The sequence below is a fragment of the Narcine bancroftii genome, chromosome 1, assembly GCF_036971445.1.
Source record: "Narcine bancroftii isolate sNarBan1 chromosome 1, sNarBan1.hap1, whole genome shotgun sequence".
Taxonomy (NCBI): Eukaryota; Metazoa; Chordata; class Chondrichthyes; order Torpediniformes; family Narcinidae; genus Narcine; species Narcine bancroftii.
This window is the reverse complement of record NC_091469.1, coordinates 85,365,943-85,381,026: the sequence shown is the minus strand read 5'-3', so window position 1 is coordinate 85,381,026 and position 15,084 is coordinate 85,365,943. Positions and strand designations below refer to the sequence as shown.

At 42.5% G+C, this 15,084-nt stretch overlaps 2 protein-coding genes across 2 annotated transcripts in view; one reads left to right on the top strand and one right to left on the bottom strand.

Annotated features, from left to right (window-relative positions):
- LOC138760790 (bromodomain-containing protein 3-like) overlaps positions 1 to 6,516 on the bottom strand; it is an 81,317-nt gene extending 74,801 nt beyond the window's left edge. Inside the window, exon 1 of the mRNA XM_069931937.1 lies at positions 6,474 to 6,516. The gene's annotated coding sequence lies outside the window, so the exon portion shown is untranslated. The remainder of the gene's footprint in view (positions 1 to 6,473) is intronic.
- A 2,175-nt stretch (positions 6,517 to 8,691) lies between these two features.
- Positions 8,692 to 15,084, top strand: part of wdr5 (WD repeat domain 5) — a 57,420-nt gene continuing 51,027 nt past the window's right edge. The window contains exon 1 of the mRNA XM_069931997.1: positions 8,692 to 8,900. The gene's annotated coding sequence lies outside the window, so the exon portion shown is untranslated. The remainder of the gene's footprint in view (positions 8,901 to 15,084) is intronic.

Below are 15,084 nucleotides of genomic sequence, written 5' to 3'. Positions count from 1 at the left end.
ATTTTGTTCTTCCTTGTTGATCTGCTTAAGTTAAATTGCTTTGATATATATCCATTTACTGTCACTTTCGCCAATGGCCCCTTATATAATGCTTTAATCCAATGAATATACTTCTCTGGTAAACTGAATTTTTGTTATACTTTGAATAAATAATTCCATTCTACTCTGTCAAAGGCCTTCTCTGCGTCTAAAGCAACTGCTACTGTTGGAGCTTTATTCCCTTCTATTGCTTGAATTAAATTAATAAACTTACAAATATTGTCTGTTGTTCGTCTTTTTTTCATAAATCCAGTTTGGTCTAGATTTACTATTTTAGGTACATAGTCAGCTAATCTGTTTGCTGATAGTTTAGCTATTATCTTATAATCTGTGTTAAGTAAAGATATTGGTCTATATGACGCTGGTGCGAGTGGATCTTTCCCTGTCTTTGGTATTACTGTAATTATTGCTGTTTTGCATGAATCTGGTAAGCTCTGTGTTTTGTCAGTCTGGTTGATTACTTCCAGGAGGGGAGGAATTAATAAATCTTTAAATTTTTTATAGAATTCTATTGGGAAACCATCCTCTCCTGGTGTTTTATTATTTCGTAGTTTTTTTATTATCTCTTGTATTTCTACTATTTCAAATGGTTCTGTTAATTTATTTTGTTCCTCTATTTGTAATTTTGGTAGTTCAATTTTAGTTAAAAATTCATCTGTTTTGTCTTCTTTCCCTTCGTTTTCAGTTTGGTATAATTGTTCGTAGAATTCTCTGAAGTTTTCATTAATCTCCGTTGGATTATATGTGATTTGTTTGTCTTTTTTCCTTGATGCCAATACCATTCTCTTAGTTTGTTCTGTCTTAAGGTGCCATGCTAGAATTTTGGGCGTTTTTTCTCCTAGTTCATAATATTTCTGTTTTGTCTTCATTATGTTCTTCTCCACCTTATATCCTTATATGTTTGTAGTGTTTCATATTTTATTTTTTTATCTGCCAATTCTCTTCTTTTAGTTGTGTCTTCCTTCATTGCTAATTATTTTTCTATAATTACTATTTCCCTTTCCAACTGCTCTGTTTCCTGATTGTAGTCCTTCTTCATCTTGGTTACATAACTTATTATTTGCCCTCTGATGAATGGTTTCATTGCGTCCCATAGTATAAACTTATCTTTCACTGATTCTGCATTTATTTCAAAGTACATTTTAATTTGTCTTTCAATTAATTCTCTAAAATCCTGCCTTTTAAGTAGCATGGAGTTTAATCTCCATCTATACATTCTTGGAGGGATGTCCTCTAACTCTATTGTCAATATCAGGGGTGAATGGTCTGATAATATTCTAGCTTTATATTCTGTTTTTCTTACTCTGTCTTGCATACAAGCTGATAACAGGAATAGGTCTATTCTTGAGTATGTTTTATGTCTACCCGAATAATATGAATATTCCTTTTCCTTTGGGTGTTGTTTCCTGCATATATCCAAAAGTTGCATTTCTTGCATCGATTTAATTATAAATTTGGTTACTTTGTTCTTTCTGTTAATTTTTTTCCCAGTTTTATCCATGTTTGAATCCAAATTAAGGTTGAAAGCCCCTCCTATTAGTATGTTCCCTTGCGTATCTGCTATCTTCAAAAAAATATCTTGCATAAATTTTTGATCTTCTTCGTTAGGTGAATATACATTGAGTAAATTCCAAAACTCCGAATATATCTAACATTTTATCATTACATATCTCCCTGCTGGATCTATTATTTCCTCTTCTATTTTAATTGGTACATTTTTACTGATTAATATAGCTACTCCTCTGGCTTTTGAATTATATGACGCTGCTGTTACATGTCCTACCCAATCTCTCTTTAATTTCTTGTGCTCCATTTCAGTTAAATGTGTTTCTTGCACGAATGCTATATCAATTTTTTCTTTTTTCAGTAAATTTAGCATTTTCTTCCTTTTGATTTGGTTATGTATTCCGTTAATATTTAAAGTCATATAGTTCAACATAGCCATTTCATACTTTGTTTATCTTCCCTTTCCGTTTCCTCATCATCACCTTTCCTTCTTATCCATTTCTGCTTTCTTGTTTTGAACACTTTATAAGACAACATTTCTAAAACATCAAACAGTCCCCTTATTCTCCTATCTAAAATTTCTTTAACCCCATTATCCCTCCCCTTCCTGAGTTGCCCTTTATCCCTTGTCGGGCAACCACGTCTCCCCTCTCCATTTGGATTTGCGAATTCACTCGCAAGCGTCAACTGATTTTGCAGTGACCGTAACTCCTCCCCACCCAGCCCCCCCAGAAAAGATTTCAATTTTCATATGTATCAAAGGTCACTCTTTTAGTTCCCTCCTTACTTCCTCTGTTCCCTTTCATTCCCTTATTAATTCTTATCTATACTCTATATATTTCCTCTAAATACGGATACACTCATGTACATACATATATACATACACACTTATATATATATATATATTATATACATACACACTTATATATATAATATATATAAATATATATATATATTATATACATACACACTTATATATATATATTATAAATATATATATATATATATATATATACCCATATACACACATACATATAGTTCGTCGTCATTTTTGCTCTCGTTACATGTCCTCATCTCTCTGCCTGTTTTGTAGTTGTTCTGCAAATTTTCATGCTTCCTCCGGATCCGAGAATAGTCTGTTTTGCTGCCCTGGAATAACTATTTTAAGTACCGCTGGGTACTTTAACATAAATTTATATCCTTTTTTTCCATATGATCATTTTTGCTGTATTAAACTCCTTTCTCTTCTTCAGGAGTTCAAAACTTATGTCTGGATAGAAATTTTTTTTTATGACCTTTGTATTCCAGTGGCTTTTTGTCTTCTCTTATTTTCTTCATTGCTTTCTCCAATATATTTTCTCTTGTTGTATATCTTAAGAATTTTACTAAAATGGATCTTGGTTTTTGCTGTGGCTGTGGTTTCAGGGCCAATGTTCTATGTGTGAAGAAAGAATTCTGAAGATTTACTACATTCAGGATTAGAAATTTCATCCCATCTCAGACCTGAATGGATGATGCACAATTTTTTTTCACAGATATCTTATTATAGGTAGCCCAAACAACACCCAGTCAGACCCCATAAAAATTGTTTTTTTTTCCACAATCATCTTGAGTGCAGAGGGGAGATCAGGTCATTTGTGTGAGGTCACTCCATTGAATCAAAGATAAATCAGATCATTTTCTAAAAAGTTGAAAGAATGATCTGAAGCAAAATAAAGTGTATAGGTTCAAGAAATAATTAGTGGCTAATGGAAAAATGACTTTTTTCTCAAAGGGTCCAGAAGATAAAAGATGGAAATCTTGTTATGAATTTTCAGTTAGCATGCAACCAGAATACTTTATTATGAACATTTTTAAAAAAAAGATGTACTGACATGCATACATTTGTCAAGATGAAAATAGGGCTCCTTCCCAAGGATACAATACCTATTTCAGGCATTGCCAATACACTTGACAGAGAAATTCTTCAAGGAGTTAAAGAAAATAATAAGGAAATTTTTATGGAAAGGGGGGAAACCGAGGATAGCACTAGATAAATTAACAGAATGGTATAAACAAGGAGGCTTACAACTGCCAAACTTTAAAAATTATTATAGAGCCGCACAATTAAGATACCCATCAGATTTTTATCAAACAAGGGAAAAGCCAGATTGGACTAGATTAGAACTAGATAAAATAGGGGAGAAGATACCTGAACATATATTATATAAATGGGATGAAAAATTGGTACAACGTAGGAATTCTCCAGTATTACATCATCTGCTCAATATTTGGAAGAAGATTCATGTAGAAAGGAATAAAACAAATTACCAACTACCAAAACTAATACTGACACAAAATCAGCTAATCCCTTTTACAATAGATAACCTTTCCTTTAGAGAATGGGAGAAAAAAGGGATCAAAAGAATAGAAAATTGCTTTTCGGGAAATAAATTATTATCCTTTGAACAAATGAATGATAAATATAATATAACTCATGATACAGTGTTGGCATACTACCAACTGAAATCCTACTTGAAGGACAAATTGGGAGACAGTCTGAGGTTACCAGAGGGAAGTAATTTTGAATATGTGATTACAGACACAATGAAAATCAAAAAATTTGTAACAAACATGTATATTAAACTACAAGAAAAGGAGAATGAGGAAACAAATGGTAAAACTAAACAAAAATGGGAACAAGATCTAAACATAAAGATAAAGAAGGAAACATGGGAGAAGTTATGCTCAGGAACTATGAGAAATACAATAAATACGAGGTTACCTATGATACAATATAACTGGATACACAGGCTATATATTACAGATCAAAAGTTAAATAAATGGGACCCAACAGTATCTGACAGATGTTTTCGCTGTAAAAAGGAAATGGGAACAATAATTCATGCAATCTGGACATGTGAGAAAGTGAAAAAATTTTGGGAAGATCTAAACCAGATATTAAATAAAATCACAAAAAGCAATATACCAAAAAACCCAGAGATCTTCCTCCTAAGTAACATAAAAAACAAAGAATTTGGACTTGATTTGGATGGTGCACAAAAAAGATTTGTTATGATAGCCCTAGCTGTAGCAAAAAAATGTATTATGTCAGCCTGGAAATTAGAAGATAACTTGAGAATACAACAATGGTATATAGAAATGAATAAATGTATTCCATTAAAAAAACATATAATTTAAGAAATAATATTACAATATTTGAACAAATATGGGAGCAATACATGAAACATAATAGAGAAAACCTACCGGGGACATCTACCACCTAAAATGACAGAAGGAGAAGGAAATGAAAAGAATTGATTCAGTGGAATTTCTTGTTTATTTTTATTGAGTGACAACGTTGTTTGACGGGTTTTAATGTGTCTTAGATTCTGAACTTTAAATGAATGGGAGGGGAGGTAGGGAGGGTGGGATGGGAAGAAGGGGGGGAGAAAATGACACTGTATATATTTGAAAAGGAAAATGTATGTATCTTGATCAATATGGTTTATAGTGTGAAAAATTTAAAAAAAATAAAAAAAGATGAAAATGGGGCTCAAATTAACATATTGTGAGGATGTTAGATTTACCAGCATTATTGTTAAATTTTGGAAGATTTATGGTTCAGCTTTTCCCACTATACTTTTTGGAACTTAGTTCTAAAAATGTATCATTCCCAAATATAAAATGAACAAACAGGTATTTTTTCAGTTTGCAGATGAGGTTTAGACTTGTCGACTACTAGCTTTATAGTTGAAACATCTTGCTCTAATTTTTAGATTTTAAGCTCTTGCCTCAGATACTGCAAACAATGAAAACAGTTTCTATCTCCCTTTCTGGTTCCCCCTGATTTATGTCACACACTTTGCTAATTAATACTTGAAGCCCAGGTTCTGATAAATCAATGCCAGATACCATGCCAAGTAAGCTTAAGTTTATATATTACAAAACACCTGCTACAGTGAGCAGGAAACTTCTGCAAACAAACTGACAGGTTATTTCCAAAATGCATACAGCTGTTTCGGAGCTCAATTACAGAGTATAGGATCGCAATGAAAGGAAAGATGCCAGTGGCCTTTCTGGACTTTTGAAACATTTCCTAATTTTTTAAAAATTATCATGAACATCTAGCAAGCAGATGATTGGGAGACACATTGTTTCATCAATGAGACTGTGCCAACATCATCACAAACTACTATTATGACGTAGTGATCTGAAACTGATGGAACCTTGTGGATAATAGAAAGTTCTGTTCATACATTGTAGATGAGCAATGAATCCATGTGTTCACTGATATTATGTAGCATCTGCAAAATCTCAATTTGGTACTCCAAGGGAAGGATAAAAGATATCTAACTAGGTTCAATCAGCTTTCAAAACATTAAAGTCACTTTCTTCATCTCAAAAGTCAAGTAAAAATGATACAAATAAAATCAGGGAGTACAATGCAAATCTGTTGACTTGGATCCGATTTAAATAATTTCAGACATGGAGATTCTATTTCATGAACTTCTTGATTGATGTGATCAACAAACCATATGCAATTATGTTTGCTGCAAATATCTACTACAGCATAGGAATTCCAGTATATGATGATTTGTAAAGAGAGTCTACCATCAAATTCAAGAAGCAACCGCCAAGGAAAAAGTACATTTGCATGAAGATCAACAATACAACTTTTGGCACAGTACATTGTTCCCTTTAACAGTATTCTCTAATGAAGTTTATGGAATTGAAACATCTTGTAACCCTTAAAAATCAACATTTGACCAAACTCTCACATTGCTTTGTCAATATCTGAACCAGATTTCTAAGGAATTATGACCAGCAAGGAGACTGTCAAGACTTAACATCTTGCAGTAATTAGCCTGATAGTAAATGTGTGTTTTGCAATGAAATTCATACATTGAAATACAGTTTTAGAACTAAAAATGAACAAATTCTCAAACCTCTGAATGTTACAGCATCCATCTCTGAGAGCCTGTGGTTTTGGCAACCTTTAAAGTCAAACAGATGGAAAAAGACATCAATCTGTTTTCCTTTTTGATTATTTTCAGTATGTCTCCCTGATGTTTTCATTAGCCCACTTTTTCTGAATTCTATTACTCAAAGCCATTCACTATTCAAAAATATCTTTGATTTATCATTTTAAGTCCCAAACAAATGGTCTGCATTTATGTTTAAATCCATTAATCACAATTTTACTCATTTGCTTAAAACTATTTTATGATATGGTACTTCAATTTACATTGTTCAACCAATATTTCCGTTATTTTCCCGTGGGATATGCACTTTTTTATTCTGCAATCTACATCTAAATAGGATGTATAGTTGTAAAACTGAAATTGATCCTTGTGGGATAACAACACTAATGTCCACCCAATCTAAAAATCTGTTTTTGACCACTGCTCTTTGCATTCTGTCGCTCATCCAGTTTCAGGTCCACAATTTTACCCTTAGTTGTATTTAACCAGTTTCGTAAGATATCACTACCATATGGGATGCTTATAAGTAAGGACATAAGAAGTAGGAGCAGGGGAGGCCATCTATCCCGTTGAGTCTGCTCCACCATTCAGCAAGGTCAATGGACTCAACTCTTCTCATCTCATAACCCTTAATTCCTCTATTATTCAAAAAATATTTTGCATAGTATCCAATTAGACATTTCTCTATCCACCACTTCCAAAATATTCAAAGTATGACCCATCTTTTACAAATACATTCTGACTCTCAGGGTGTATTTTATGGATTTTGGGCTGATGATCATGAAAATCACCTTAAAATGTTCCTATCACATACCATTTTTAGATACCATTTTATTTTTGTGATTTCCGGTCATATTTCAAGTCTACTTCAAGCACACAAAATGATGAAGTGCATCATGTCATTGAAAATTCATTTTCTGCATTCACACTCGGACATTTTCCCTGCTGATCTTGGTGCAGTCAGCGACAAACATTGTGAAAAGTGTCACCAGGACATTATCATAATCCCCAATTATTTTTCAGGAAGCAAACCTTTTGAAAACATTTGCTGTTCAGTGTTATAGATTCTATTAATTTCCCAACTGCATGTTTGAGGTGGTAAAGAAAGAATAGCAAAAGATATTTAAAAAATAATAGTGAGCATTTTAAATGTTGGTGTTATGTAGGATTTGGGTGATGCTGTACACAAAGTACAAAATTAACAAGGAGGTACTCCTCCTGCATTATTGAAATGCAGCAGGAGTACACAAGTACACTCCAATTTTCATCTTTAAATCTTTGCAAGGACTTGTTTGGTTTTGGATTTAATACAACAAAGCTTTGCTAGTTTGATTCCTTATTTGGGAAGATTATAAGGTGAATTTGATCTAGATGAGGTCCCCCTCTCCAAATTTAAAAGATTGAGAAGTGATCTCATTGAAACAAAAGAGAGGTGTGGGAATGAAGAACTCAGCCAATCAGAGATACTCCCTTTGTTCTGTACATCCCTTCTCCTGACCTGATCCCATCACAACATTTTTTGTTTTTATTAGATATTAAGTTTAATTTTTAAAAATCACAAAGTTAAAGACCCGAGGCTCTCAAGAATTCTTCCACGCAGGTATGCTCCAAAGCAAGGTACATAATGCCTGGTATGCACCAACTTTAATTTTGCAACATTGGAACAAAGTTTGTTCCACTTTATATTCCAGCCTTCAGTTCTGAGGAATAACGTTGTGTTTACCCCCACAAAGTCTGTTTTGACCTCGGTTTTCCCTTCCCTTTTTTTGTGCAGCAGGAAGATCATGCTTGAGGATGAGAAACAGGCTGAATTGCAAGACCATATGGAGTAAAAGGAAGCCAGGAGTGAAACGTGAAAAGCCAGCAGACTCCGTGATTGAAGTGAAAACACAATGCTGGGGAAACTCAGCAGAGATAAAGATACATAACCAAGTTCAGGCCTTGAGATCTTCATCAAGATATCAGTAAAATGTAGGCACGAGCAAAATGCCACACCAGTTCGCTGTTGGAAGTATCCATGACATTCTGCACCCCTGCTTATTCCCCATAACCCTCAAGGTCATTAATTTTAAGCAGTTTTTCGTTCCCTAAAAGATTTGCTCTTCAATCTATTTTGCACACCTACCTCCCCGGCACTAGGGGCGACAGAACAAGAGTCCACGAACCTGGGTCCAATCTTGTTCTCTGCGGTTCCTCAGCGTCTGGCCGGAGCCCCTGGGTTTGGCGCGGCGCAGGCGCATTAGGCCTGCCCGCCACATCGCGTTGCAGGAGCGACGGTGCAGGGAGAGCTGGAGCGCCGGGTTGAGGCTGCACCAAGACGCGGCGGTCGGAGCGCCAGGCCCAAACTGCACCGAAAGAGCCAGAGCGGCGCCCACGCCAGGCTCGAGCCAGGTATTAACGGGTGGAAGGAGCAAGGGCCCGGGACTCAGGCACTGTTCATCAACCCAGTTTGAAGGGTTATACTCCGGGAATCTTAACTCTCAAAGCTCGCGGTCCTGGCCCCATTGCCTTCAGAAGCAATCGGTTATCCAATGGAGACACCGAAGCCTCCAGGTTTTGGACCCTCTTTCCCCCCCCCCCCCCACCCCAGCCGCCCAATACCATGGTTCCTCTTTACCCCCCCCCCCCATACCCTGGTTCCTTCCCCCCCCCCATACCCTGGTTCCCTCCCCCCACCCCGGTTCCCTTCCCCCCCATCCCCTGGTTCCTTTTCCCCCCCATCCCCTGGTTCCTTTTCCCCCCATCCCCTGGTTCCTTTTCCCCCCCCATCCCCTGGTTCCTTTTCCCCCCCATCCCCTGGTTCCTTTTCCCCCCCATCCCCTGGTTCCTTTTCCCCCCCATCCCCTGGTTCCTTTTCCCCCCCATCCCCTGGTTCCTTTTCCCCCCCATCCCCTGGTTCCTTTTCCCCCCCATCCCCTGGTTCCTTTTCCCCCCCATCCCCTGGTTCCTTTTCCCCCCCATCCCCTGGTTCCTTTTCCCCCCCATCCCCTGGTTCCTTTTCCCCCCCATCCCCTGGTTCCTTTTCCCCCCCATCCCCTGGTTCCTTTTCCCCCCCATCCCCTGGTTCCTTTTCCCCCCCATCCCCTGGTTCCTTTTCCCCCCCATCCCCTGGTTCCTTTTCCCCCCCATCCCCTGGTTCCTTTTCCCCCCCATCCCCTGGTTCCTTTTCCCCCCCATCCCCTGGTTCCTTTTCCCCCCCATCCCCTGGTTCCTTTTCCCCCCCATCCCCTGGTTCCTTTTCCCCCCCATCCCCTGGTTCCTTTTCCCCCCCATCCCCTGGTTCCTTTTCCCCCCCATCCCCTGGTTCCTTTTCCCCCCCATCCCCTGGTTCCTTTTCCCCCCCATCCCCTGGTTCCTTTTCCCCCCCATCCCCTGGTTCCTTTTCCCCCCCATCCCCTGGTTCCTTTTCCCCCCCATCCCCTGGTTCCTTTTCCCCCCCATCCCCTGGTTCCTTTTCCCCCCCATCCCCTGGTTCCTTTTCCCCCCCATCCCCTGGTTCCTTTCCCCCCCCCCATCCCCTGGTTCCTTTCCCCCCCCCATCCCCTGGTTCCTTTTCCCCCCCATCCCCTGGTTCCTTTTCCCCCCCATCCCCTGGTTCCTTTTCCCCCCCATCCCCTGGTTCCTTTTCCCCCCCCATCCCCTGGTTCCTTTTCCCCCCCCATCCCCTGGTTCCTTTCCCCCCCATCCCCTGGTTCCTTTCCCCCCCATCCCCTGGTTCCTTTCCCCCCCATCCCCTGGTTCCTTTTCCTCCCCATCCCCTGGTTCCTTTCCCCCCCCATCCCCTGGTTCCTTTCCCCCCCCATCCCCTGGTTCCTTTTCCCCCCCATCCCCTGGTTCCTTTTCCCCCCATTCCCTGGTTCCTTTTCCCCCCATCCCCTGGTTCCTTTTCCCCCCCATCCCCTGGTTCCTTTTCCCCCCCATCCCCTGGTTCCTTTTCCCCCCCATCCCCTGGTTCCTTTTCCCCCCCATCCCCTGGTTCCTTTTCCCCCCCATCCCCTGGTTCCTTTTCCCCCCCATCCCCTGGTTCCTTTTCCCCCCATCCCCTGGTTCCTTTTCCCCCCATCCCCTGGTTCCTTTTCCCCCCATCCCCCCCTCCCCCACCCTGGTTCCTTTTCCCTCATGCCCCCCCTCCCCCACCCTGGTTCCTTTTCCCTCATCCCCCCCCCTCCCACATCCTGGTTCCTTTTCCCTCATCCCCCCCCTCCCACACCCTGGTTCCTTTTCCCCCACCTCCCCTCCCCATCTCCCCCACCCCCCAATCCCCTGGTTCCTCATTCTTCCCATACCTCCATATTTCCTGGATGACCATAAGGTATCCTGTTCCCAGCCCTCCCTAATTTCAATACCATTAATTGATAACCCTTCTCCTAAGGTATTCCACCCCCATCTATTTTTATCCCTTTTGCTTTCCTGCAAAATCCACAGGCTCCCATCTCAACAGGACTAATTTCTTTTGCTTGTATTTATTGGTCTCACTTGAAGTCATTCATTGCCCAATTAAGTAGCATGTGCATCTTAGTTTCATCTCTGATCTGTGCTGGGAAAGTTGTTAAATTAACCTCAGTGCCCTTTGGATTTTATTTAGGAGCAGGACATGTCATGGTTCACAATAACTGCCTGGTGATCCCTTGTGTTTTTTTAGAGATAGGATCAGGCTGTAGCACCTAACGTGGTTAAAATATCCCACTGGTAGTCACACAGCTAATGATGAGCCAGCAGTAGGCCGCATGCATCTGTGGAATTGTGCTCCTGTGTCAATCAGTAGCCTTGATGGCTGGAAATAGGGTCTAATATAGTATTTCAGAAACACTAATCATGGGCTGTGAGGCACATAAGTTATAAAAATTGATGTCTGAATGTCAGATTTTTTTGTAGTTTCCATCTTAAAAATTGTTGACTGATTCTTATGAAGGAGTATTCTGTATTATTTCTGATTAGTTATATTGGAAGCTAAGAGCTTAATGAGAGATTCTCATAATACAGTCAGGAATGTTGGTATTTTTATATTAAAAAATAGGAGTGAGATTGAGTAGTATTTGTTGTGTATTTTTTCTTTAAAAATACACTTGCACATGGAGAAATGTTGCCTTGTTAGTTCTTTATTCAAATCAAAAATGGTTCCTCCCAGCCCCAAAATACAATGCATTTATGTGACATCACGTGCCTGAATATACCCATGCACTCTTTCCCCCTCCCTTACTGGAATAAATGTCTTGCCTAACAGCACATAAGACTAAAGAATACAAATATAACTCATCATGTTAATTTCTATCCCACACAACTGTATTGATGTGAAACACACTAAGTCGGGAAGATATTGTACGTAGTCCCTGAGATGTATTGGAGGACATCTTTCCCTTTTTGATCTTTTGAAGATGAAGAATCTGGAGGGGGACTTTTCGGGAAAGGTAATACCTTTTTGTCAGCTGGCCAAGAGCTATGAGCTCAGCGGTTGGTCAGCATTGTTCCATGTCTGTTCTGCACTGCTCTCCTGAGAAGCCCACAATGAGGGTGCCTCCACAATTGGTAATGGAGTTATCTCAGGAGTGTCACCATTGGAATGTGCCAAAATGGGATGTCTTGAAGATCACTCGTCTTTGGAACAGACATTGAATAATCCACTGCTCTTTACTGGTTGATGTGTCATTTCCATACTTTGCTTCCCACCAGTACAGAATATGAACGTGGACTCATTTTTTTTAAAGAAGCACGCCTCTTAGCCCTGTTTTTTTTATTTTCTCGGTAATTCCTTACCAGTACTCGATCCCCGATTTCCAGAGATCTGGTTCCTTTTCCCCCCCATCCACTGGTTCCTTTCCCCCCATCCCCTAGTTCCTTTCCCCCCCCCATCCCCTGGTTCCTTTTCCCCCCCCATCCTCTGGTTCCTTTTCCCCCCATCCCCTGGTTCCTTTTCCCCCCCCATCCCCTGGTTCCTTTTCCCCCCCCATCCCCTGGTTCCTTTCCCCCCCATCCCCTGGTTCCTTTCCCCCCCCCCATCCCCTGGTTCCTTTCCCCCCCCATCCCCTGGTTCCTTTCCCCCCCCATCCCCTGGTTCCTTTCCCCCCCCCATCCCCTGGTTCCTTTCCCCCCCCCATCCCCTGGTTCCTTTCCCCCCCCATCCCCTGGTTCCTTTCCCCCCCCCATCCCCTGGTTCCTTTCCCCCCCCCATCCCCTGGTTCCTTTCCCCCCCCCATCCCCTGGTTCCTTTCCCCCCCCCATCCCCTGGTTCCTTTCCCCCCCCCATCCCCTGGTTCCTTTCCCCCCCCCATCCCCTGGTTCCTTTCCCCCCCCCCATCCCCTGGTTCCTTTCCCCCCCCCCATCCCCTGGTTCCTTTCCCCCCCCCCATCCCCTGGTTCCTTTCCCCCCCCCCCCTATCCCCTGGTTCCTTTCCCCCCCCCCTATCCCCTGGTTCCTTCCCCCCCCCATCCCCTGGTTCCTTCCCCCCCCATCCCGTGGTTCCTTCCCCCCCCTCCCCCCATCCCCTGGTTCCTTTTACTCAGAGATGTTAATTGTTGGACACCAAGACCAATGTCTGGGTGCACAATAGTGAGGCATGTTCTTAAATTACACCCAAACATCAGTTCTGCTGGTGTTTGTTTTGTTGTGGACTGTAGCATTTTTCTATACAACAGAAAATCTGCATTTTTTGTGATTCCATGATATTTTCAGTGACTTCTTCATTTTCATAGCTTTTTTAAAATGTCTGAACAAAGCATTCAGCTTCTACATTGGTACTTGGGTGGTAGGATGCTGACAAGATGTGCCGTACACTGTTATTATGTGGAAATAGTTTAAAAGCATCTGATACAAATTGATGTTCATTGTCGGAGACTAGTTCTATAGGTAATCCATATCCTACAAACATACTCCATAGTCTTTCAATTGGCTGTTTTGTTCACATATGTGATGCTATTGGCCATTTGGAGTGTGCATCAACAATAATAAGAAAATTTTCACCCATAATGGACCAGTGAAATCAATGTGAATCCAGTGCTATGGTCGTGATGGCCATTTCAATGGGTTGGCTTCAGCTTGAGGCGATTTAGGTTGCATTTCCTGGCAAATGTGTAACATCTTCATGCCGTCTGTTCAATATCGATGATAGTTGATGGGCACCAGACATGCATACATACCAAGGCTTGGACCATCCCTGGATGATTGGTGTGGAACTTGGATAACATTGCTTCTTGTCATTTCTTAGGAATGATTGTCCATATCCTCCACAATATACAACCCTCTTTGATCGATATCTTATTGAGTCACTTATAATAAGCCTTTAGTTCAGGAGAAATAGTGTTTATCTCAGGCCATCCATTTAAGGTAAAGTATAGAACCTTTGACAGTGTAGGTTCCTTCCGTACCTCTTTGTTGATAGTCTTTTCTGTAGTCGGTAAGTAGTGACATTGTTTCTGATTGATAGCTGTCACTTCTGCTGTCCAGTTAATCATCCCTTTTGTCTGTTCAGTCTCAAATGGATAATGTATCCCCTGGTTCCTTCCCCCCCCCCCCATCCACTGGATCCTTTCCCCCCCCCCCATCCCCTGGTTCCTTCCCCCCCCCCATCCCCTGGTTCCTTCCCCCCACCCCATCCCCTGGTTCCTTCCCCCCCCATCCCCTGGTTCCTTTCCCCCCCCATCCCCTGGTTCCTTTCCCCCCCCATCCCCTGGTTCCTTTCCCGCCCCCATCACCTGGTTCCTTTCCCCCCCATCCCCTGGTTCTTTTCCCCCCCTATCCCCTGGTTCTTTTCCCCCCCTATCCCCTGGTTCCTTCCCCCCCATCCCCTGGTTCCTTTCCCCCCCATCCCCTGGTTCCTTTCCCCCCCATCCCCTGGTTCCTTTCCCCCCCCATCCCCTGGTTCCTTTCCCCCCCATCCCCTGGTTCCTTTCCCCCCCATCCCCTGGTTCCTTCCCCCCCCATCCCCTGGTTCCTTTCCCCCCCATCCCCTGGTTCCTTTCCCCCCCATCCCCTGGTTCCTTTCCCCCCCATCCCCTGGTTCCTTTCCCCCCCATCCCCTGGTTCCTTTCCCCCCCATCCCCTGGTTCCTTTCCCCCCCATCCCCTGGTTCCTTCCCCCCCCATCCCCTGGTTCCTTCCCCCCCCATCCCCTGGTTCCTTCCACCCCCCCCATCCCCTGGTTCCTTCCACCCCCCCCATCCCCTGGTTCCTTTCCTCCCCCCATCCCCTGGTTCCTTTCCTCCCCCCATCCCCTGGTTCCTTTCCTCCCCCCATCCCCTGGTTCCTTTCCTCCCCCCATCCCCTGGTTCCTTTCCTCCCCCCATTCCCTGGTTCCTTTCCCCCCCCATTCCCTGGTTCCTTTCCCCCCCCATTCCCTGGTTCCTTTCCCCCCCCATTCCCTGGTTCCTTTCCCCACCCCCCATCCCCTGGTTCCTTTCCCCACCCCCCATCCCCTGGTTCCTTTCCCCACCCCCCATCCCCTGGTTCCTTTCCCCACCCCCCATCCCCTGGTTCCTTTCCCCACCCCCCATCCCCTGGTTCCTTTCCCCACCCCCCATCCCCTGGTTCCTTTCGCCACCCCCCATCCCCTGGTTCCTTTCGCCACCCCCCATCCCCTGGT